We start from the raw sequence: 26,935 nt of genomic DNA, 5'->3' as shown, positions 1-26,935 counted from the left end.
AGTCTCGAGCATTAAGATTGTGGTACACTATGACTTGACCTAATTTGTAAGACAAATATTGACCAACACATAATTATATATAATTAATTTAGGTTCGTGAATCCGAGGCCAACCTTGCACTTGTTCAATGACGTTATATGTATTTTTACTACGAAATACAGTATGGTGAGTTTCATTACTCCCTTTTTACTCTTTACATTTTTGGGCTGAGAATACATGCAAAAATGCTTTATGAACCGTTTTACAATATTTATATGTGTGAGTTTCATTTGCCTTTTTACCCTTTATATTTTTGGGCTGAGAATACATGCGCAAATTTTTATAAATGTTTTACAAAATAGACACAAGTACATGAAACTACATTCTATGGTTGAATTATCAAAATCGAATATGCCCCTTTTATAGTCTGGTAATCTAAGAATTAGGGAACATACACCCTAATTGACGCGAACTCTAAAGATAGATCTATCGAGCCCAACAAGCCCCATCCAAAGTACCGGATGCTTTAGTACTTCGAAAATTATATCATGTCCGAAGGAGGATCCCGGAATGATGGGGATATTCTTATATGTATCTAGTTAATGTCGGTTACCAGGTGTTCATCATATGAATGATTATTTTTGTCTCTATGCATGGGACGTATATTTATGAGAACTGGAAATGAAATTCTTGTGGTCTATTAAAATGATGGAAATAAATGATTATGATAAACTAATGAACTCACCAACCTTTTGGTTGACACTTTAAAGCATGTTTATTCTCAGGTGTTAAAGAAATCTTCCGCTGTGCATCTGCTCATTTTAAAGATATTACTTGGAGTCTTTCATAGCATATTTCGAAGAACGTTGCATTCGAGTCATTGAGTTCATCAAAGATTATTATTAAATCAATTTATAGTTAGATAGTGGATATTATGAAATGGTATGCATGCCTGTCAATTTTCGATGTAAAGAAAGTTTGTCTTTTAAAAACGAATGCAATGTTTGTAAAATGTATCATATAGAGGTCAATTACCTCGCAATGTAATCAACTATTGTGAATCGTTTATAATGTATATGAACGGGTCCTTTCAGTTGGTATCAGAGCGGTGGTCTTAGCGAACCAGGTCTGCATTAGTGTGTCTAACTGATAAGTCGATAGGATGCATTAGTGAGTCTGGACTTCGACCGTGTCTGCATGTCAAAAGTTTTGCTTATCATTTTGTGTCGAAAATTAACTACTTATCATCCTCAGGAAATTACCTGCTTATCATTTTTAATCTAAGACACGTCTTGCTGCATTGATTGCAAGAATAGTGTATAGACAAAAAAATTCATATCTTAGCATATCTGCTAAATCATATCTTATCGTATCTGTTACTTTAAACTTTGCCTGACATATCCCGCAAAGTCCTCCGTAATCTACGAAATCTTTTGATCTATATATATATATATATATATATATATATATATATATATATATATATATATATATATATATATATATATATATATATATATATATATATATATATATTCTATGTAACTAGAATACCATCCGTTAGCCAAAATCATTTCATATCGAAAAAAAAAATCCTTTATCCAATCGTACGAAATGGAATTCGTCATCAGTTCAAGTAACTCAGATTCCGAAATGGAATCCCATTCAAGCTCTGAAAGCAGTGTGACCGGAATAGGTCAACCAATCAGTCATCACCTATTCTGGATGAATTGGGGATGGGTTCGTAGCCTCCTCAATCATTGGAGACAAGAAGAAGGTGATCCCTTCCATCCACCACATTGCCCTCTTAACGAAGAACCTGAAGCACTTACCGGTGAACCTGTCCGAAACACCATTTTCTCGCTCATTTCCAGAGTATCTCGTCACGATTATATATTACATCAAATTTTAGATTTTATTTATCCGCTCGTCCGAACCGACAATCACCCCGGTGTAATAGAAGAAGTCAACGAGCTTCGCACTCGGGTAGTGGCTTTGGAGAATATGGTGCAGAGATTACAAACACCAGCAGCAGCATCAGCAGCATAACCAGTACCACCATCATCAACGCCAACAGTACCATTACCACCTCCAACCACAACCGCGTCGTAAACCTCAACTTCACAATCTGTTCCATGAGCATTAACGTCATACGCACCATAGATACCAAGGAGTACCAACAACAATAACTGACGAAGTATTAATTCATAACTTCATTGGAGAAACATTCCACGGCGATTATGTAATCTCTAAAGTCTTAGAGATTATCTAATCTAGCCCTAACCATAAATCAGTTAAGCGAACCAAAATGATAGAAGGGAGAGTAGAAACCCTGACAAAAATGGTGTGTGATTAACAAGCTAAACTTGCTTTACCAACAGCATCAACAGTACCGTCAACGTTACCAGCATCGTCAGTACAGTCAACATCTGAATCAACAACACCGATAACATCACAAACTCTGTCAGTTCAAGAATCACTGTGGACATCATTACGAATCAATAACGTGTATATTGTATCAACGAGTTATGAAGAATTAACTCATTCCCTCTGAAGAAATTATATGTATATTATATATATATAATATATATATATATATTTTGAAATAAATCTTTCCGTGCTAAGCTATTGTGTGTGAATCTTAACTACTCGGTTAATTCATATTACAAATATGCAATAATGTACGTCCTTCGGCCGCAACTTAACCAGCGTTAACTACAATCTCTGTCGCAATTCAACAAATTCCAATTCATAATAAATCAAGTATATATTTGATTTTACACTTTCATCATCGATGTACCCGAAACTTTTCAGATAACATCATTCGTACTTTGCGAAATTCACAAGAATTCCACGAACCAAACATCATACATCAACAAATAACGAAGTATTGATTCATAATTTCAATGTCATTAAAGAAATACTGCGTAAAAGTTATGTACTTTTTAAAGCCTTTAGGGATTATTCAATTCTAGTTTCAACCGTAAATCAAATGAGTTTAATTTAACATTAACTCATTAAATCTATGTTACATCTGAAGAAAATATACATATATATATTTTCATTAAGACTGTAATAAAATTCTTTTGTACAAAATATTAATTGTGAAATTTTTTTTAACGGGTAGGTAATACCCGAGAGATATATAAATTCACAATTAATATGTTACATTCTTCGAATCTGATTCAGCAAATCATCCATTATACTCCCTACTTTCACAACAATATACATTCTTTTATAGAAATCAAAACAACCATACTCATTCAAAGTTTAATTACATATTCTGATTTTAAAATCTCAAAATTCAACTTGAGATATGACCAAAATCATCACTCTTAGATCCTTACATCTTTCACAAGCTATATTTTGACTTCAAAACTGTGTTAGAACATCAAATGTATATTAACGATTACAATCTGTGTTCAAACCCTTCGAAAATTTCTGAAGACACTTCGAATGATGAGCAATCGAGATGATGATCCAACCACATGTTACCCACAGTTATGTACCCAAAAAACTCTTGAAACCAAAGTAAAAGTTTAAACAACGTATCCGCGTCAGATTCTTTGGCATTTATTAGCAAAAATAACTTTGCGACCCCTATTCAAAGTAGCCAGTTTTTTCACAGCTCCAGCAAGTCAACTTCGACTTTTCAGTCAGACTAACCTTATTATAAACTTGAGATATACACCATCGTTACCAGGGAACCTTTTACATTCCACCACATTATTAGCAGATGTACCAACAACTTCATTACCCTTTGAATTTAGCCTCTCCAAAAAGTCATTATAATTATTCATTGAAACCCCATCATTTACTCATTCGCATCTTGTAATGAGAATTGCCATACAAATCATTGGGAATTAGCAATCAGTATTTTGAAATCTCGCAGGATGACTACGCCAACAGTTATATGTGTATATATAACGTCTATCTTCTGGACTTAATTTGAATGTGAAGTTTCTGAAAAACACTCCGAACTACGAATTGGTTCTCCGAAAAAAAAATGCTGATGAAGCAGCAAAAACTATAAACGACTTTAAACGGTAAAAGCTGGATGATAATGATGAAATGTGCTGGCAAAGCGCAGAAAAAGAGAAGTTTTGGAACTGAAAAACGGATTGAGCAAAGTAGGAAGGAGGCTGTGGACAAATTACAAAGACTAAACCTGACTTCAAAGGATCCAAATGATTCAGTACCTGCTGAAGTCATTAACGAATACCTTGCTCCTGACTCTAAACCCCTGCGGATAATATTCTTCATCATCCTCTGATATTATAAATTCTAAAATATCATCATATCTTTCATTATAAATATCCACCATATTTCTGAAGATATTTTCTTAATTTTTCTTATTTGAAATCATTTACCTCTTTGCACTATCTGTATTACATCATAAAAGAAACTATTTTAGTTTCTAAATTCTGAAACATTCAAGTTTAAAATAGGAATATTTTGAAGTAATGTTGGGAACTGAAGCATGAATTAGTATAATATAATGACACTTGATCAATGTAATTATATTACAGTAAGTCATGCTGAGTTTCTAAATGGAACGTGATGATTCACAGATCATAACATCATCATGTGCCATGTTATACGACTCTTGTATTCTATTTAACCTCTAAAATATCAAGAAAATATTTCTTGATGATTCGGCCTTTTCCAAGGTATTCTAGTAATTTGACAATTCAAGATCGTGCCATCACAATTTCCTTCCTAGAACATTAACAATGTTCATTCCGAAATTCATATCTGTGAATTCTGGACCATTACAAGCGGTGCTTAATCGCAAGAAGAAGAAACGAAAGGACAAAACTCCGAAATAGAAATTGGGGTATAAATTGCAGCAAATAAAAGAGAGCATTAACTGTGAATGATAATGATTATAGAAGACAGAAGTAGAGACTTTGAAATATAAGGAAACATATAAATCCCAACGACAAACCAGAAATTATAAACCATATATATCGATGCATATAGCAATATAAAGACACGGGAGAACTAGAAACACTATAAACCCAAGAGTATAGTAGAAGTAAATAGATTCTTCCGGCGGTAGATGAAAAAGAAGAATGACCGATATGAAAGTTAGAAGTATATCGAGAATTAGAACTGGATGGAACATATTGATGAATACTTTAAAAAATGAGTTGAGTGAGAAAGAATAGAAGGTGATGAAACATGACTAGAAACTTAGAAATCAACAGATTTAACTCACACAATGGCGGAATAAGTGAATCAAACCCTCTAGTGAATAGGTTAAGTTTTTTTTTTTGATTAATTTAGTCAAACCACAACTAAATCAAGTGTGATTAGATCAACACCTAGAGCTATTATTCACCACCTGGGTGATTTGGACTGTGAGAGAATCGGAGGAGCTCACTATATCTGAGTGTGTGTAACAAATGAGAGGCTTAATCTAAAATGAAGAACATAAGACTTTATATACCCCTGCTGTTGACTCACCCATACGATTCATTCATCACACGTACGAGTTGTCTTCATCAGCCGTACGGGTGATCACTCACTCGTGTTTTCTCATTTAGGTTGTAATTGTGACTTAGCTCAGCATCAACCGTGCGTATGAGCCTGTCAGCCATACTAGTGAGGCTTCACTCGTATGTCTGACTAAGTCTAACATAGTCAAACATCTAAATCTCGTTCCTGCAGTTCCTGTAACCACATACAAACACGGATAAGATAATAACGAGCAATCATGGTGGCCTGTAAACTATTGTACCTGCAATGAACGTGGGTAGATGACTAGGGACTTGCATAAAATGCATCAACAGAAGGTGTGAGTTGTAAGGAAATGAAGGAGGTGAATTTATAAGAAAATCTCCGACAGAACAAAGAAAGGACGATCGCATTTAAAGCGGATCCTAATTCCCTTGATTACCGGAGAGTTAAATCTTATTAAGAAGATTTTCTTCAAATCCCTTGAAATTGGGGAATCAATCATATCTACGTCAAATGATAAGATGAATCTACACTTACTCATTTCACTCTTCTATGTTAGCTTCATTCGTACTCTTCATATAAATGGATTGTTTATCCAAATTATTCGCTGATGATAAAACTCTAATTTTTAGCCCGTATGCATCATGAAAACATACTTATTATCATTCACGACCTTTCCACTCAAATTTCGGGACGAAATTTCTTTAACGGGTAGGTACTGTGACAACCCGGAAATTTTCAACCAAATTTAAACTCTAATCTTTATATGTTTCCGACACGATAAGCAATATTTGTTAAGTTAAATTGCAAGAATTTTAAACTATGTTCATACATTCATTCAACCTCGACCAAGTTCCAACGATTCACGAACCATAAAACGAATATGATTATATATGTATATGTGTATATATATTATAACTTGAAACGTAAACAAAATATTAGATTAAATACTTTATATGATTGTATCTGTTTCAAAATGTTTATCAATGGAATTAGAAGATAAGATCAAATGATTGAATTATTAGATATATTGAATTATGATTACAAGTCTCTGTTGAAAGGCCCGCGTTGATTTAAGAAATCTTTCCATTTTAACAATATTCGGAAAATGGTAAAGTGATTTATAAATAAGAACAAATTATCAATCATTGAGAACTAGACAAAGGATAGTGGAAGATTGAATCTCATAAAGACTCGATTGATCTATTTAGTTTCAAACGTACAAAAACGTTTTCAGTTTAAAAAGAACTTTATTATTAAAAAGTATATAACTTTTATAAATATCTAGAACCACTTTTGACAACTCATTACTTAACTAGTATGATAAAGATAACGATATTTATATTTTATTTTATTAAATATATATAACGATTTAAATTAATATTATATATATTTATACGCGTATTATATGTACATAGTTTTATACTTTTACTATACTTAAACTTTACCTTTACTTTATTTTTACTTTACTTTAACTTTAATAATTCATTTTTATAATTCATACTTTAATAATTCACTTTAATAATTCATACTTTAATAATTCATACTTTAATTATTTACTTTAATAATTCATACTTTAATAATTCACTTTAATAATTCATACTTTAATAATTCACTTTAATAATTCACTTTAATAATTCAAAAATCTATTATAAATAGAATTCAATAGGTTTCATTATTTCATAGAAACTTGAAAATATTTTTCTCTAAACTCTCTCAATCGATTTACATATATATATTTACTCCGTATTATTTCAAGATATTATTAGTATACATAAAATATTACGACGGAGTGCTGTCCGAGTGATTTCGAAATTGTTTTTCGAGTAGGATAGGATTAAGGAAATTATGGGTTATAGCTATGGAGGTGATTGAGTATGGTTCATGGGTATGCTCGTGAGGTCAATATAGTGTTTATCATTTCCATTGCGTCTACGTACCTTTCCTGCAATATTGAATCTCAATATTGATACGTGAGTACTCATAATTTAACTTTTACATACTAATAGTGTATCCCTGACTAGTGCTCGAGTATTTAGGATTATGCATGCTTGTACTTTTGATATTGCCCTTAGACAGGTTAGGTTGAATATTGAATTAGTTACACTTGCGGTTCAGATAAGGTATAAGATATGCATGTCCTTGGAAAGCTAGCGAAAAATTAAGGACTTTTCCTTTAGATATCGAATGGTTTCGACGAATGGATTAGAAGTTATAATCAATTGAATTTTCGATATTTTTATTAAAAATGATTATTATTATCGTCGTTTTTATCGTCGTTCTAGTTTTATCTTATTATTATCATTATTATTATCTTTATCAATAAAAGGGATTTATCATTAAAAATTGTTATTTTTTTTATTATTACTATCGTTATTATCGTTAAAGTTATAATTAGTATTATTATTATCCAATTATTATTATTATTATTATTATTATTATTATTATTATTATTATTATTATTATTAGTATTATTATTATTATTATTATCATTATTAATGTATATATCATTATTTAAAAATGGTTATTATTATTGTTAATATTATTATTACTATATTATCATTAAGATAATTATTAGTATTATCGTTAATAATGTTATAGTAACTATCATTATTAATATTAGTGTAATTAAAACAAATATTTGTAACACCTAATTATTTTGATTACTATTATTATCATTATTATGAACACGATATAAAAGACGATTAAAAGCTATTAAACCAAACGATTAGGAAATAATGAGTAAGAGTATCATGATGAAATTAAAATATTATAAGATATTGATTTAGATAAAATTATCATTCTTATTATTTTTATCATTACTATTATTATTAAAAGTATCGTTAGTATTAAAACTATCGTTTTAACAAAAATTATCATTTTAATAGAAATGTCACTGTTACTATAAAATATCATTATTATTATTATTTTAAATAGAATTAATATTTTAAAGATAATATTAAAAATTATCGTAAATATTAAAGTTATCATAATTAGAATTATCGTTTTATCATAATGTCATCTTAGTAATTATAAATATTGATATTTTTATAATAATAATTATTATTACAAAATAATACAACTTTTACTTACTATCATTATAGATATTATTTTATCAAATAAATATGTGCTACAAACATATTTTACTACGTGTAATAACTTACTTTAATAATACCTATCATATTATCTTTATGATATTAAATGAACCATATAAATTTTATTACTTAATAAATATAAAAGTATATTATATTATATAAATTTAATATAAAATTTTATTTATTAATAAATAAATTATATTATTTACTCTAATAAATCTTTTAAAAATATTTAAAAATATAAAATAACGATATTTAAACTATATATTAATCATATATAGATTTTTGAAAATTATTTTGAGTCAAATTTACTTTTGTTGACTTTTGCATATTAGTCTCGAGCATTAAGATTGTGGTACACTATGACTTGACCTAATTTGTAAGACAAATATTGACCAACACATAATTATATATAATTAATTTAGGTTCGTGAATCCGAGGCCAACCTTGCACTTGTTCAATGACGTTATATGTATTTTTACTACGAAATACAGTATGGTGAGTTTCATTACTCCCTTTTTACTCTTTACGTTTTTGGGCTGAGAATACATGCAAAAATGCTTTATGAACTATTTTACAATATTTATATATGTGAGTTTCATTTGCCTTTTTACCCTTTATATTTTTGGGCTGAGAATACATGCGCAAATTTTTATAAATGTTTTACAAAATAGACACAAGTACGTGAAACTACATTCTATGGTTGAATTATCGAAATCGAATATGCCCCTTTTATAGTCTGATAATCTAAGAATTAGGGAACAGACACCCTAATTGACGTGAACTCTAAAGATAGATCTATCGGGCCCAACAAGCCCCATCCAAAGTACCGGATGCTTTAGTACTTCGAAAATTATATCATGTCCGAAGGAGGATCCCGGAATGATGGGGATATTCTTATATGTATCTAGTTAATGTCGGTTACCAGGTGTTCACCATATGAATGATTATTTTTGTCTCTATGCATGGGACGTATATTTATGAGAACTGGAAATGAAATTCTTGTGGTCTATTAAAATGATGGAAATAAATGATTATGATAAACTAATGAACTCACCAACCTTTTGGTTGACACTTTAAAGCATGTTTATTCTCAGGTGTTAAATAAATCTTTCACTGTGCATCTGCTCATTTTAAAGATATTACTTGGAGTCTTTCATAGCATATTTCGAAGAACGTTGCATTCGAGTCATTGAGTTCATCAAAGATTATTATTAAATCAATTTATAGTTGGATAGTGGATATTATGAAATGGTATGCATGCCTGTCAATTTTCGATGTAAAGAAAGTTTGTCTTTTAAAAACGAATGCAATGTTTGTAAAATGTATCATATAGAGGTCAAATACCTCGCAATGTAATCAACTATTGTGAATCGTTTATAATGTATATGAACGGGTCCTTTCAATGCGATCGCATGGCCCCAAATTATTGGTCAGGTGCTATAAATTGCAAGTTTGGGCGACGAGTTATACACACCTTCATCAACTGATCTCTCTCACTCTCTCAATATATATTTATATTTATATTTGATAATTATAATTTTAATATTAAGTTAATAATAATAAGGATATAGTGGCGAATGTTTTAAGTTTGTAAGTCGAAATTCTGTCCGTGTAACACTACGCGATTAATACTCATTGTAAGTTATGTGCAACCTTTTTAAATTAATGTCTCGTAGCTAAGTTATTATTATGCTTATTTAAGTCGAAGTAATCGTGATGTTGGACTAAATATTAAGACTGGGTTATTGGGCTTTGGACCATAATTGGGGTTTGGACAAAAGACCGACACTTGTGGAAATTGGACTATGGGCTATTAATGAGCTTTATATTTGTTTAACTGAATGATAGTTCATTAATTTAATATAAAGATTTACAATTTGAGGTAATAATAAATAACCACATACACTCGATCGGACACGATGGGCGGAATATTTATAAGTACTAATAATTGTTCATTTAACCCGACACGGGAATTGATTAATAGTCAATTCAATAGACTCATTAAAACAGGGGTGGATTACATACAAGAAAAATTGGTTAATTGTTAATAAATTATTAAAATCTTGGATTACACGCAGTCGATAACCTGGTGTAATTATAAACAAAGTATTAAGACCTTATTACAGTTTAAGTCCCCAATTAGTTGGAATATTTGACTTTGGATATAAGGATAATTTGACGAGGACACTCCCACTTTATATTTATGACCGATGGACTATTATGGACGAAAACCAGATGGACGTATCGAATAATCCAGGACAAAGGACAATTAACCCATGGTAATAAATTAAAATCAATACATCAAACATCATGATTACGGAAGTTTAAATAAGCATAATTCCTTTATTTTATATCTCATCACACTTTTATTTACCGTCATTTTATTTATCGTACTTTAAATTACTGCAATTTTATTTATCGCACTTTTATTTATCGTTATTTACTTTACGCTTTAAATTAAGTTATATTTATATTTAATATTTTACATTAGGTTTTAATTGTGACTTAAGACATAAAATCGACAAACCGGTCACTAAACGGTAAAAACCCCCCTTTATAATAATAATAATACTACTTATATATATATATATATATATATATATATATATATATATATATATATATATATATATATATATATATATATATATATATATATATATATATATATATATATATATATATATATATATATAGCGTTAAACTCAGCTAGCTCCCTGTGGAACGAACCGGACTTACTAAAAACTACACTACTCAACGATTAGGTACACTGCCTATAAGTGTTGTAGCAAAGTTTAGGTATATCCATTCTATAAATAAATAAATAACTTGTATAAATTGTATCGTATTTAATAGTATTTCGTAGTAAAATATAATCTATACCGTAGTAAAAAAGAAAGAAAAATATATTTCTATATTTTTAAGTTTTTAAATTAAAAAGTTTATATTTTAAAGAGTTATAAAAGTAATAAGTAATATTTTTTTTATATAAAACTAATAAGTTTATATTTATATTTTATATAAATTGAATTTAAAAAAAAATATAATTAAAATAGAAATTGGGCCTATCACTGTAGCAGCCCAACAAACAGGCCTGGTATTCATATCCATGCGATCGCATAGCTTAGGTGCATAAAACTCATGCGACCGCATGAGAAGCTTTGACAGGCCATCCTCGTACAGCAATTAATACGGTTAGGGTTTAAATTAATTATTATTTTTATTATTAACCTAATTAGGGTTTTATTTAATTAATTAGTTTTTAATTTTAGTTTTAATTTATATTTAGTAATATTAAGTGTTAATATTATTATTAATTATATAAAATTAGTACTTTTATAAATAATAATATAAAAATAATATTTTTATGAAAATAAGTAATTTTATCATTTTTTTGTACCTTTTTATTTAGTACGTAGTTTATAATTTTCGTTCGTAATTAATTTTAAACTTAGTATTTTTCCGTAGTAATTTTATATTTCTTGATTCTTAAGCTTTGCCGTAAAATCCCTTAAGTTCATTTTCTTTAGATTAAGATTTAGGCGCTTTAGAATTTTACGACGTCACTTATCGCTTTAGTTTTAAATAGATTTTAGTGCCTAATTAAGTTATTGCCGTTTTGGATATGAAATTCCTTTAAGCTTTAATACCTTTAGACGCAACTATTAGTCTTAAGTTTTTAGAATTCTAAGTTTCGACGCTTTATTTTCTTATTTTTATTTTTCGACTGTTTGTTTTTCGACGTTTGTTTTTCGACTCTTATTTCTCGACGCACTTTTTCTTTCTCGTTTCTACGCTCTAGTTTTTAGGACATAGGTTTTATCTTCAAAAATTTCGACGAAAAATTATTTTAAGCGGTTAAATTGATAGACATCCAAATTTTTCTGGTTCGTAGTAATAGTTGGATTTGTTAGTGGCGAGTTGTGGGCTTCCGATTTAAAGGGTCCTGGCTACCTGCTGCATCTATTGGCTATTCGAAACGTGGGAAAAAATCAGAAAAGTCTATTAATTTGATAACTTATATAATTTTTTATTTTTATAACTAATAGGATATTCAGTGAATGCACCGAGTAAAACGTTCACCACCTTTCATACGTTCACCTCCCGTAACTCGATCAAGACATCTAGCCAATATTGTCGCCATTGATTTTTCTTTAGAATCATCATTAAGTCGACCAAGTACTACAATTCAAATTTCCGATAATCCATTTTTTGAACCCGACCTCACAATTGAGAATCCGGAGGATATTCAGGGACAATTCAGAGATCCTGAATCACTAATCATTCCTCCTGAACAACAAATCATACAACCAGAGATTGTCGAGGAAGAAACCATTAAATCAGAATCCTCTAGTGATTCAGATTCAACAAATTCAATCATGGAAAATCAAGAACCTCTAAGTATAGAAGATCGAATGAGAGCTACACGCACTGGTCAAGGTCATGCAATTACTCAACCAAACATTAATGCGCCAGACTATGAAATCAAATCACAAATCCTACACATGGTAACTAATCAATGCCAATTTAGTGGTACGTCGAAGGAAGATCCAAACGAACATCTTCATACCTTTAATAGGATCTGTACTCTATTCAAAATCAGAGAAGTTGAGGATGAACAGATCTATCTCATGTTATTTCCCTGGACTTTAAAGGGAGAAGCCAAAGATTGGTTAGAATCGTTACCTGAAGGAGCGATTGACACATGGGATGTTTTAGTTGAGAAATTTCTTAAAAGATTCTTTCCGGCATCTAAAGCCGTGAGACTTCAAGGAGAAAATGTTATGTTTACGCAAACGCCAAAGGAAACATTATATGAGGCGTGGACAAGATTTGGAAAGTTGTTGAGAGGATGTCCTCAACATGGTTTAGACACTTATCAAATAGTACAAATATTCTACCAAGGATGCAACATTACTACACGAAAAGACATCGACATAGCAGCTGGTGGTTCCATTATGAAGAAAACCACAACTGAAGCCTACAAAATTATTGATAACACAGCCTCCCACTCACATGAGTGGCATCAAGAAAAAGATATCATTAGATCATCTAAAGCGGCTAGAGCCGATTCTAGCCATGACTTTGATTCCATTTTCGCAAAGTTAGACGCTTTCGAGAGACGAATGGAAAAGACGACTAAGGATATTCACGCAATACGAATTAGTTGTGAGCAATGTGGAGGACCACATTTGACAAAAGATTGTCTCAGTATTGAACAAACAATGGAACAAAGAGATAATGTTTCATACATGAAACAAAGGCCTGGAAATAATTATCAGAATAATTATCAACCACCAAGACCAAACTACAATCAAAATCAGAATTATAACTGAAATGTTCCATAGAACAACCAACAAGGTCCTAGCAATCAACAAGTATCTAATAATACTTACAATCAGCAAAGACCTATTTTCCAAATAAACCACCACAAACCAATGATAAAAAGCCAAATTTAGAAGATATGATGTCGAAGCTAGTTGAATCTCAAACGCAGTTTTTCACATCTCAGAAACAAACTAATGAACAAAATGCTCAAGCATTTAGAAATCAACAAGCTTCTATCCAAAATCTGGAACAAGAAGTAAGTAACCTAGCAAGGTTGATAGGTGAAAGAAAACCAAGGAGTCTACCTAGCGATACAAATGCTAACCCCCGAAATGAAACAGCTAAAGCCATTACCACGAGAAGTGGTATTACACTTAAACCACCTGAAATACCTGTAATTTCTGATGACTCTATTCCTACTCCACAAGTATCACAGCCTGAGCAAGATAAGGAAACAGAACCGGTAGTTAAAAAGGTTAATGAAGATAATACAGTTAAGGCAAAGCCTTATGTTAAACCATACCAACCACCGCTTCCTTACCCGAGTAAAATGAGAAAAAAAAAAGACTTGAAGCCGAGCAATCCAAATTTTTGAATATGTTTAAACAAATAAATGTCAATCTTCCTTTCATTGATGTGATTTCAGGAATGACAATATATGCTAAATTCTTGAAAGATCTAATCACAAATAGAAGAAAAATGGAAGAACTCTCGGCTGTTACTATGAATGCTAATTGTTCTGCAGTGTTGTTGAATAAACTACCAGAAAAACTCTCTAATCCAGGAAGTTTTACAATTCCATATTTTCTGGGTAGCCTTATCTCAATAGAAGCATTGGCAGACTTAGGTACTAGAATAAATTTAATGCCGTATTCACTATACGTTAAACTAGACCTTGGAGAATTGAAACCAACACGAATAAGCATACAACTAGCCGATCATCAGTAAAATATCCTAGAGGGATAATGGAGAACATACTAGTTAAAGTTGGTACTTTAGTATTTCCAGTAGATTTTGTTATTCTGGACATGGAAGAAGATTCTCGAATTACTCTTATTTGGATATAGATAGAGCCGAATTAAGAGTGATTCATAGGTTTTTAGCTAATTCGATTACACAAAGAGGTAAGAACAAGAAAAAGGTAAATGAACAGGATTTGTTTTACCATATGTGTATTCGAGACCCACAAAGCGCTGTAAGTATACCATATTGTGTGGGTTATTATTTATCAGCTATGGTTAGGGGGATGAGACCGCATAGCATAATAGGAGGTGGTATTTTTATTACTTTGATTGGTGAATATCTCGGTGTGGATATAAGTCGGGGGGATTATTAGTCGAAGAACCAGAACCCCGCGATACTATAGGTTTAAATGTATACCATGGTGCGAAAGTTTTGAAGAGGCAAAATAACGCCGCAGTACCATACCATGGTAGACATCCACAGGTTGAGAGAAACCAAAAGCAAGGTAATGTAGGAGGGGGAAATGAGATGCAAGAAATGCAAAGGTTTATAGCTTCACATGAGTACGAAAATTCTAGGCAGAGAGCATTTGAAGATTGGCAAGTTCATCAGAACCAAATCATAGTTCATTGCCAACATATAGGTAGAAACTATATTCCTACACCGAAACCCATCTTCCCTCCCTGGACTATAGAGATGCAACCACCGTATCCTACATATAACCCTGCCGAAGCATTCTATAGCACCTATGGTTATGCTTGGAACCCCTATTGGTATCAATATCATCCATAGTCTACTTATTTTTATTTATTTTGTAATTTGTATTGTCGATACGTTTAATACTTATGTTAATATTGTAATAGTTGTTATAATTTTCTAACTTTTATTCTTAGATTTTATTAATTTTTGAATGTGGGGTAATATACCAAACTTCAAAAATATGTATATATGTTTGCAGTTTATCTTATGTACACAACAGACTAAAACAACGCATTTTCAAAGACTGGCATTAAGTTCAGCAAAAGCAACTAATTTTGACGACAAGATGCAAAATATATGTGAAATAACAACAAGACGGAATGAACAAATGATGTGCACCATTTATCATTCAGCAAACAAACACCAATATATTTGGAAACTTTGGTAAAAATTTAATCATTTTCACACAAATCACCCTCAATAATTTAAATTATTACTGATTTCTTGCAAATGAGGGCATTGCAAGATCTTAAGTGTGGGAAGGGGTTAAATTCTTTCGGATTTTAAAATTTTTTACTTTATACACTTGGTTACCATTAAAAATACTAGTAAAGCAGTAGTTGTATTAGAATCTAGTGCTCTCTGATAATAAAGAACAGCCCTAGTCTTATATACTGACTACCCAATTCTAGTAAAAATTTTCAAAATTTTCAATTAAATGAACTCAAAATCATGTTTATACATATTTATGAACGATAAAACTAGGTTTTAACACCGAAATTATTGTAACCTCGGAAAGGACATAAATTGAGAAACAAACCAAAATGTTAAAATTCATTTAAAATGGAATAGAGGACGATAAAAAGGAAAATAAAAGCCAAGTGTGGGAAAATTTACCAAATTATCTTAAACATATGTCACATATATCTGTAACAAATAACTGAAAATACTTTTGCTTTGGACTAAACTAAACTGTTTTACCTGATTTACTGTAAGAAAGATGGATCTACACGATGAATCAATTCCATCATTAAAAGGAAATAAAGTCTTCCGAAAAAGACACGCGCTTCTTGATTTAGGTCAAGAAGTTGTCGTCCAGGCCAGCTGTAGGATGACGAAAAATCCAGAAAAGTCATCACTAAAATCAGCAGGAAATCCACGGACCTCATCATTAAACAGGGTCGCCAAGTGGTCAGATTTATCCTAACCATGAGAAGGATTTATCTTGTACAATGGGGGGCACCATGCAAATTAGCTGGATAAGACTAATGAATCAGATCTCCAGAAAGGATAATCTCCTTAAAGATTAAAAATCAGCTTTTAAGACTGATATTACTCAATCCTTGAGATTGACCTTAAAGATTGAGAATTACAAACTCATGGAATTCAATGATATCTAAACTCGAGCTTGAACGAGAAAATATTTTGATCAAAAAATTACAAACCGATTTGTTTTCTGAAAACCCTATTTTCAATGCGTTCATTACCATTGAACGTAAAATCCTAGGAATTCACCTGGAATTCATTAGGTCACCTGAACCAAATCGGGTGTCAACCGTAAGAACGGTGGTTGCATAGTGGTCAAAGACAGGACCTTGTGCCATACCAAAAAATTATAAGGGTGAGCTTTACTATTGCTCCTACCAAGGATAGTAATTGCGTCCGACACGTTATAGACCATAATTAAAAGCATGTCAGGGGACATTGCCTTAACAGTTGCTTGTTCAACGCTTTCCTTTACAACCGGACGGTAGTTTACCGAAAGGTAATATACGGGACAAGTAAACTGGACTTGTTGCTTTCCAAATACAAGGTTAGCAAGTAGGTGACACAAAACCATAAGTTTTGAGCTAAAATTTTCAAATCTGAAACCCATCAAACCCACAAAAATATTTTGCAAACACCGGTAAAGGGTTATTCCGGAAAACTTATCTAGGGTAAAAACTAGATTTAATTTTCAAAAGATCAAATGTTTTCATAAAGATCTAATTTCCTTAATGGATCTAAATTTTTATAGTCATGTGGGACTGTAAACCATATCGTTACTACCATTGTTTATACCGCCGTATAGAAATCACTGATGTACAAAGTGTGAAGAATAAAGAAGTGATTCTAGTATTTCAAGACAATATTGCATGAGGACAAGCAACGCTCAAGTGTGGGAATATTTGATAATGCTAAAAACGAACATATATTTCATAGCATTATTCCTCAAGAAAGACAAGCTTTTAGTTTCAATTGTTTCATTTAAAAGTGATATTCGTTTAAATAATAAAAGGTGAAGACAAAAGACAGATTCGACAAATTGAAGACGCAAACGACCAAAAAGCTCAAAAGTACAAAAGACAATCAAAGAAGTTCCAATTATTGATAATAAACGTCTCGAAATTACAAGAGTACAAGATTCAAAACGCAAAGTACAAGATATTAAATTGTACGCAAGGACGTTCGAAAATCCGGAACCGGGACCAGAGTCAACTCTCAACGCTCGACGCAACGGACTAAAAATTACAAGTCAACTATGCACATAAATATAATATAATATTTAAATAATTCTTATAATTATTTAATATATTATATTTATATTTAAAACCGTCGGTAAACAAAGAGCCAAGCTTGTGTGAGCTGTAAAAGTAAACTCCGCGACTCGCGGAGTTTGAAGGCCAAAATGGCCGCGAGTCGCGAAGCCCCAATTTCAGAAACTCCCTATAAAGCTCGCGCATTCTGATCGTAAAAATTAATCTTTTTCTTCTCCTCATTCATACGTAAAATATATATATATATTTATAATTTATATTTTAATTTTAATTATAATTCTAATAATAAGGGTATGTTAGCGAATATTGTAAGGGTGTAAGTCGAAATTCTGTCCGTGTAACGCTACGCTATTTTTAATCATTGTAAGTTATGTTCAACCTTTTTACATTAATGTCTCGTAGCTAAGTTATTATTATGCTTATTTAAAACGAAGTAATCATGATGTTGGGCTAATTACTAAAATTGGGTAATTGGGCTTTGTACCATAATTGGGATTTGGACAAAAGAACGACACTTGTGGAAATTAGACTATGAGCTATTAATGGGCTTTATATTTGTTTAACTAAATGATAGTTTGTTAATGTTAATATAAAGATTTACAATTGGGCGTCCCTATAAATTACCATATACACTCAATCGGACACGATGGGCGGGGTATTTATATGTACGAATAATCGTTCATTTAACCGGACACGGGAATGGATTAATAGCCACTAGAATAATTAAAACATGGGTGAAATTATGTACAAGGACACTTGGTATAATTGATAACAAAATATTAAAACCTTGGGTTACGCTCAGTCGACATCCTGGTGTAATTATTAAACAAAGTATTAAAATCTTGTTACAGTTTAAGTCCCCAATTAGTTGGAATATTTAACTTCGGGTATAAGGATAATTTGACGAGGACACTCGCACTTTATATTTATGACTGATGGACTGTTATGGACAAAAACCAGACGGACATATTAAATAATCCAGGACAAAGGACAATTAACCCATGGGCATAAAACTAAAATCAACACGTCAAACATCATGATTACGGAAGTTTAAATAAGCATAATTCTTTTATTTCATATTTAATTTCCTTTATTTTATATTTAATTGCACTTCTAATTATCTCATTTTTATTGTTATTGTATTTAATTGCACTTTTAATTATCGTACTTTTTAATTATCGCAAGTTTATTTTATCGCACTTTTATTATTCGCAATTTCATTATCGTTATTTACTTTATGCTTTAATTTAAAGTCTTGTATTTATTTGGTTTTAACTGCGACTAAAGTTTTAAAATCGACAAACCGGTCATTAAACGGTAAAAACCCCCCTTTATAATAATAATATTACTTATATATATATATTTGTATTTTTATAAAAGTAAACTAATATAGCGTTAAGCTTTGTTTAAAAAGATTCCCCGTGGAACGAACCGGACTTACTAAAAACTACACTACTGTACGATTAGGTACACTGCCTATAAGTGTTGTAGCAAGGTTTAAGTATATCCATTCTATAAATAAATAAATATCTTGTGTAAAATTGTATCGTATTTAATAGTATTTTCTGTAAAAATATAAGCTATTTTATATACTACTCTGCTAAAACATCAAGTATTTTTGGCGCCGCTGCCGGGGAATCTCTTAAAAGCCGGAAGCGCAACGCTACATAAAAAAAAGATTTTTATTTTACTTTTATTAAAATTCATTTTTATAAAAGTACGTTTTAAATATTCGAAAATATAAAATGAAAAACAAAAAAAATTTATGTATTTTTAAGATTTTGTTAAATATTTAAGTTTTATAAAGTTTCTTTATTTTTATATAAGTTTTATTTAAGTATTTGGTTTTATTTAAAAACATATAAAAAATATATATATAAATCTAGTTTTAAGATTTTTATTTATAAAATTATAAAGTGATTCTATTTTTAATTAAGTTTTAAATATAAGTTTTTATTATACACATATTTTTTTTATATAAACAGAAAAAATTAAAAACAGAAAATAAAAAAAAAACAAAAAAAAACGCGTTAGTTTTAAACTGTTCCAAGTTTGAATTTCTGAACCCCGCGACTCGCGGGGTTTGATGCCTTGAATACCGCAACTCGCGGAGTAAACCTGACACGCTGACAGAAACCCTAATTCAGTATTAATTACGAGTAATTATTAATAATTATTATTTTAAACCCTAATTAATTATTATTATTATAATTAGTTTTATTATAATTAGTTTTACTTTTTATTTAATTTGTTTTATTTAGTTAAATTAGTTTAATTAAATTGTAAAATTAGTAGTTTTATTAAATAAATAATATAAAAATAATATTTTTATAAAAATTGTACTTTTTACAACTTTTTGTATATTTTTATATTTTGTCCCTTTTTAATCGTTTTAGCGTAATATTTGTATTTTTAGCTCATATTTAGTTTTAAACTTAGATTTTGCCATAGTTATTTGTACTTCTAGATTTTTAGGCTTTGCCGTAAAATCCCTTAAGTGTTTTTTCTTTAGACTAAGATTTAGGTGCTTTAGAATTTTGCGACGCCTTTTTAAGTTTTAGTTTCTTTTTAAGTTATTTCCATTTGGGATTTTGTTTTTCCTGTAAGCTTTAATATTTTTAGACACCTTTTACCTATGTATCAATTATCATTCCAATTAGTAATCTCAATTTGCGATTATAATTTTAAGTTAGTTGTAGTAATAAGGTTAGGTTAGTCAAGTACTTTTAAGTTTTTATAAGTTTCTTTAATTTTTCCGTCACCTTTTATTTTTCAACCATTTTTCTTTTTCGATCTTTTTCGACGAACTCTTTTTCTTTCTTATTTCTCGCTATTCTAGTTTTTAGGACATAGATTTTTATTCTACTTCTTATCTAATTTTCTTAAAATTACGAAAATTTATTTTAAGTGGTTAAATTGATAGACATCAAAATTTTCTGGTTCGTAGTAATAGTTGGATTTGTACGTGGACCGGGTTATTGGAGCCAAACAGTCCTCAATTATATTGAGACCAAACGAATCCTGCCCCTCTGCTGCATCTTTTGGCTATTCAAAACGTGGGCAAAATCAGAAAAGTCTATTGGTTGGATAACTTATTATAATTTTTCTTTCCTTTTAAAACTAATAGGATATTCAGTGAAAGCACCGAGCAAGACGTTCATCACCTTTTGTACGTTCACCACCTGTAACTAGATCAAGACATTTAGCAAATATAACCGCCGTTGATTTTTCTTTAGAATCGTCATCCAGTCGACCAAGTACTTCAGTTCAAATTTCCGATAATCCATTTTTTGAACCCGACCTCACAATTGAGAATCCGGAGAATATTCAGGAACGGTTCGTAGATCCTGAACCATTAAACTTTCCTCCGGAACCACCAATCATTCAAACAGAGATTGTTGAGGAACGAACCATTAAATCAGAATCCTCTAGTGATTCCGATTCAACAAATTCAATTATGGAGAATCTGGAACCTTTAAGTATGGAAGACCGAATGAGAGCTAAACGCACTGGTCAAGGTCACGCAATTACTCATCCAGACATTAATGCGCCAGATTATGAAATCAAAGGACAAATTCTACACATGGTGACTAATCAATGCCAATTTAGTGGTGCGCCGAAGGAAGATCCAAATGAACATCTACGTACCTTTAATAGAATCTGCACACTATTTAAAATCCGAGAAGTGGAGGATGAACAGATATATCTCATGTTATTTCCCTGGACTTTAAAGGGAGAAGCCAAAGATTGGTTGGAATCGTTACCTGAAGGGGCGATCGATACATGGGACGTTTTAGTTGAAAAATTTCTTAAACAATTCTTTCCTGCATCTAAAGCCGTAAGACTTCAAGCAGAAATTGTTACGTTTACACAGAAACCGAATGAAACTCTATATGAGGCATGGACTAGATATGGAAAGTTGTTAAGAGGATGTCCGCAACATAGTTTAGACACCTGTCAAATAGTACAAATATTCTACCAAGGATGCGACATCACTACAAGGAAAGACATAGATATAGCAGCTGGTGGTTCTATTATGAAGAAAACCGAAACTGATGCTTACAAAATTATTGATAACACTGCTTCCCACTCACATGAGTGGCACCAAGAAAAAGATATCGTTAGATCATCTAAAGCAGCTAGAGCCGATTCTAGCCATGACTTAGATTCCATTTCCGCAAAGATAGATGCTGTGGAGAGACGAATGGAAAAGATGACTAAAGATATTCACTCAATACGAATTAGTTGTGAGCAGTGTGGAGGACCACATTTGACAAAAGATTGTCTCAGTATTGAATTAACAATGGAACAAAGAGAGAATATTTCATACATAAACCAAAGGCCTGGAAATAATTATCAGAATAATTATCAACCGCCAAGACCTATTTACAATCAAAACCAGAACTATAACCGAAATATTCCATACAACAACCAACAAGGTCCTAGCAATCAACAAGTATCCAATAATACTTACAATCAGCAAAGATCTAATTTCCAAAACAAACCACCACAACAAACCGATGATAAAAAGCCGAATTTAGAAGATATGATGACGAAGCTAGTTGAAACTCAAACGCAGTTTTTAACATCTCAGAAACAAACCAATGAACAAAATGCTCAAGCATTTAGAAATCAACAAGCTTCTATTCAAAATCTGGAACAAGAAGTGAGTAACCTAGCAAGGTTAATAGGTGAAAGAAAACCGGGAAGTCTACCTAGTGATACAAATGCTAACCCCCGGAATGAAACAGCTAAAGCCATTACCACAAGAAGTGGTACAACACTTAAACCACCGGAAATACCTGTAACTTCTGATGAAACTATTCCTACTCCACAAGAACCACAACTTGATCAAGATAAGGAAAAAGAACCGGTAGTTGAAAAGGTTAATGAAGATAACACAGTTAAGGCTAAACCTTATGTTAAACCATACCAACCACCACTTCCTTACCCGAGTAAAATGAAGAAAGAGAAACTTGAAGCCGAGCAATCCAAATTCTTGGATATGTTTAAACAGATAAATGTAAATCTTCCTTTCATTGATGTGATTTCAGGAATGCCTAGATATGCTAAATTCTTGAAAGATCTAATCTCAAATAGAAAGAAAATGGAAGAACTCTCGGCTGTTACTATGAATGCTAATTGTTCAGCAGTGCTGTTGAATAAGATACCAGAAAAACTATCTGATCCAGGAAGTTTCACAATTCCATATTTTCTGGGTAGTCTTAGTTCAATAGAAGCATTGGCAGACTTAGGTGCTAGTATAAATCTGATGCCATATTCACTATACACTAAACTAGACCTTGGAGAATTGAAACCAACCAGAATATGCATACAACTAGCCGATAGATCAATAAAATATCCTAGAGGGATAATGGAGAACATGCTAGTTAAAGTTGGTACTTTAGTATTTCCAGTAGATTTTGTTGTTCTGGACATGGAAGAAGATTCTCAAGTTCCTCTCATATTAGGAAGACCATTCTTAAACACGGCTAAAGCAATGATAGACGTGTTCGGTAAGAAATTGACCCTAAGTATAGAGGATGAGAGTGTTACCTTTTCAGTTGATAGAGCAATGCAACAACCGCAATCTGCAGATGATACATGTTATTATATTCAAACTATAGATGCACATGCAGAATTATTAGAAGAATTTCCAGAATTACAAGGAACAGGAGAATGTTCTTTAGGAGAAGGTAATGAACCAATTGATGAAGCTGAAATGTTAGCTACACTAATAGCTAATGGATATGAACCAACAACAGAAGAAATTCAAATGCTAAAAGAAGAAGACGAATATCGATATAAATCATCGATAGAAGAACCTCCGAAATTAGAGTTAAAGCCACTTCCAAACCATTTGGAATACGCTTATTTACATGGTGAATCTGAATTACCTGTAATAATATCGTCTTCTCTTACTGAAAATGAGAAATCACAACTCATTTCTGTGTTGAAAGCTCATAAACCAGCCATTGCATGGAAGATTCATGATATTAAAGGAATAAGTCCTTCGTATTGCACACATAAAATCCTTATGGAAGAAGGTCATAAAACGTATGTGCAACGCCAACGAAGACTAAATCCTAATATGCAAGATGTAGTTAAGAAAGAGATTATTAAACTGCTAGATGCAGGTCTAATTTATCCAATCTCTGATAGTCCATGGATAAGCCCAGTTCAATGCGTACCTAAGAAGGGTGGCATGACTGTCATTACAAATGAGAAAAATGAGCTTATTCCTACTAGGACTGTAACAGGATGGCGTGTATGTATTGATTATAGAAAATTAAATGACGCCACCAGAAAAGATCACTTTCCCTTACCTTTCATAGATCAAATGTTGGAAAGATTAGCCGGAAATAGTTACTATTGTTTTCTAGATGGATTTTTCGGATATTTTCAAATTCCAATAGCACCCGAGGACCAAGAGAAAACCACATTCACGTGCCCTTATGGTACTTTTGCTTACAAACGCATGCCATTTGGACTTTGCAACGCCCCTGCAACCTTTCAAAGGTGTATGATGGCGATTTTTCACGACATGATAGAAGAATGCATGGAAGTTTTCATGGATGACTTTTCAGTCTTCGGTGATACATTTGAATCATGTCCAGTTAATCTGGAACGAATGCTTATTAGATGCGAACAATCAAATCTAGTACTTAATTGGGAAAAATGCCATTTCATGGTTAAAGAAGGCATCGTTCTTGGACATAAAATTTCAAAATAAGGAATTGAAGTGGATAGAGCTAAAGTAGATGTAATTGCTAAACTTTCACATCCCACCAATGTTAGAGGAGTTAGGAGTTTTCTAGGGCATGCCGGTTTTTACCGACGTTTCATAAAAGATTTTTCAAAAATTGCCACTCCTATGAATAAACTCCTAGAAAAGGATGCTCCATTCATCTTTTCAGATGAGTGTATCAAAAATTTTAATATTCTTAAAGAAAAACTCACTAATGCGCCGATCATGATCACACCAAATTGGAATCTACCATTTGAACTAATGTGCGATGCAAGTGATTTTTCAATGGGAGCCGTTTTAGGACAAAGGATTGAAAAACGATTTCAACCTATATATTATGCTAGTAAGACGTTACAAGGAGCACAAACGAACTATACAACTACTGAAAAAGAACTCCTTGCTATTGTCTTTACTTTTGACAAATTTCGATCATATCTCGTTCTAGCAAAAACGGTGGTCTATACCGACCATTCTGCTCTTAGATACCTATTTTCGAAACAAGATGCTAAACCAAGATTAATCCGTTGGATCTTACTCTTACAAGAGTTTGATATTGAAATCCGAGATAAAAGAGGAGCAGAAAATCTCGCCGCTGATCATCTTTCTCATCTTGAAAATCCCGAATTAGAAGTTCTAAATGAATCGGCCATACAAGAAAACTTTCCTGATGAATATCTATTGAAGATAGATTATAAAGAAATTCCATGGTTTGCAGACTATGCAAACTACTTAGTTTGTGGATTCCTTGAAAAAGGATTATCGTACCAAAAACGAAAGAAATTCTTCAGTGATATAAAACACTATTTTTGGGAAGATCCACATTTGTTTAAAAGTTGTCCCGATGGAATAATACGCCGATGTGTATTTGGAGATGAAGCTAGTAAAATTTTAAACCATTGTCACACAGGACCAACAGGAGGGCATTATGGGCCTCAACTAACAGCAAGAAAAGTTTATGATGCTGGATTCTATTGGCCTACAATTTACAAAGACGCACACCTTCTTTGCAAATCCTGTGATGCTTGTCAAAGGGCCGGAAAAATAAGTCAACGTGATGAAATGCCATAAAATGTCATCCAAGTATGTGAAGTATTTGACATTTGGGGTATTGACTTTATGGGTCCATTTCCAAAATCTCATAATAATCTCTATATTCTCGTAGCCATTGATTATGTATCTAAATGGGCGGAAGCACAAGCTCTCCCAACTAACGATGCACGAGTTGTAGTCAATTTTTTAAAACGTCTTTTTGCAAGGTTTGGAACACCGAAAGCTTTAATAAGTGATCGGGGTACTCATTTCTGTAATAATCAACTTGAGAAAGTTCTTAAAAGATATGGAGTAACTCATAAAATCTCCACCGCATATCATCCACAAACAAGTGGACAAGTTGAAAATACCAACCGAGCTTTAAAACGTATTCTAGAGAAAACCGTAGGATCAAATCCGAAGGAATCGTCCATTAAATTGGAGGATGCACTCTGGACTTTTAGAACAGCCTACAAAACTCCAATTGGAACCACACCTTTTAGACTTGTTTATGGAAAAGCATGTCATCTTCCAGTAGAAATTGAACACAAAGCATTTTGGGCTTTGAAAACATGTAATCTTGATTTACATGAAGCTGGACGTCTACGATTAAGTCAACTAAACGAATTAGAAGAATTAAGACATGAAGCATACAAAAATTCGTTAATCTATAAAGAAAGAACGAAGAAATGGCATGATAAAAGAATCAGAAGTTCAAAAGAATTTAAAGAAGGAGACAGAGTTCTTCTTTTCAATTCACGATTCAAGCTATTTCCTGGAAAATTGAAATCAAGATGGTCTGGACCATTCATAGTCAAAAGAGTTTTCCCATACGGAACGATAGAATTAATAAATTCAAATGGGATTGAATTTAAAGTTAATGGTCACAGAGTTAAACATTACATACATGGTCCGATGGAAGTCGACAACGAAGTTAATCACAATTTCGACACCACAGCTAACTAAGTGTGGGGAGAATCAAGTCTTTAAAGGATAATATGTATTTCTGTTAGAGTTAGATTGTCTGTTTTCGTGTAGTTCTCGAAAATGGAACCCGAATGGTCTTTCCCTAGCAGACCCTAAAGAATTAG

Source organism: Rutidosis leptorrhynchoides, chromosome 6, assembly GCF_046630445.1.
Source record: "Rutidosis leptorrhynchoides isolate AG116_Rl617_1_P2 chromosome 6, CSIRO_AGI_Rlap_v1, whole genome shotgun sequence".
NCBI lineage: Eukaryota > Viridiplantae > Streptophyta > Magnoliopsida > Asterales > Asteraceae > Rutidosis > Rutidosis leptorrhynchoides.
Note: the sequence above shows the minus strand (reverse complement) of the source record.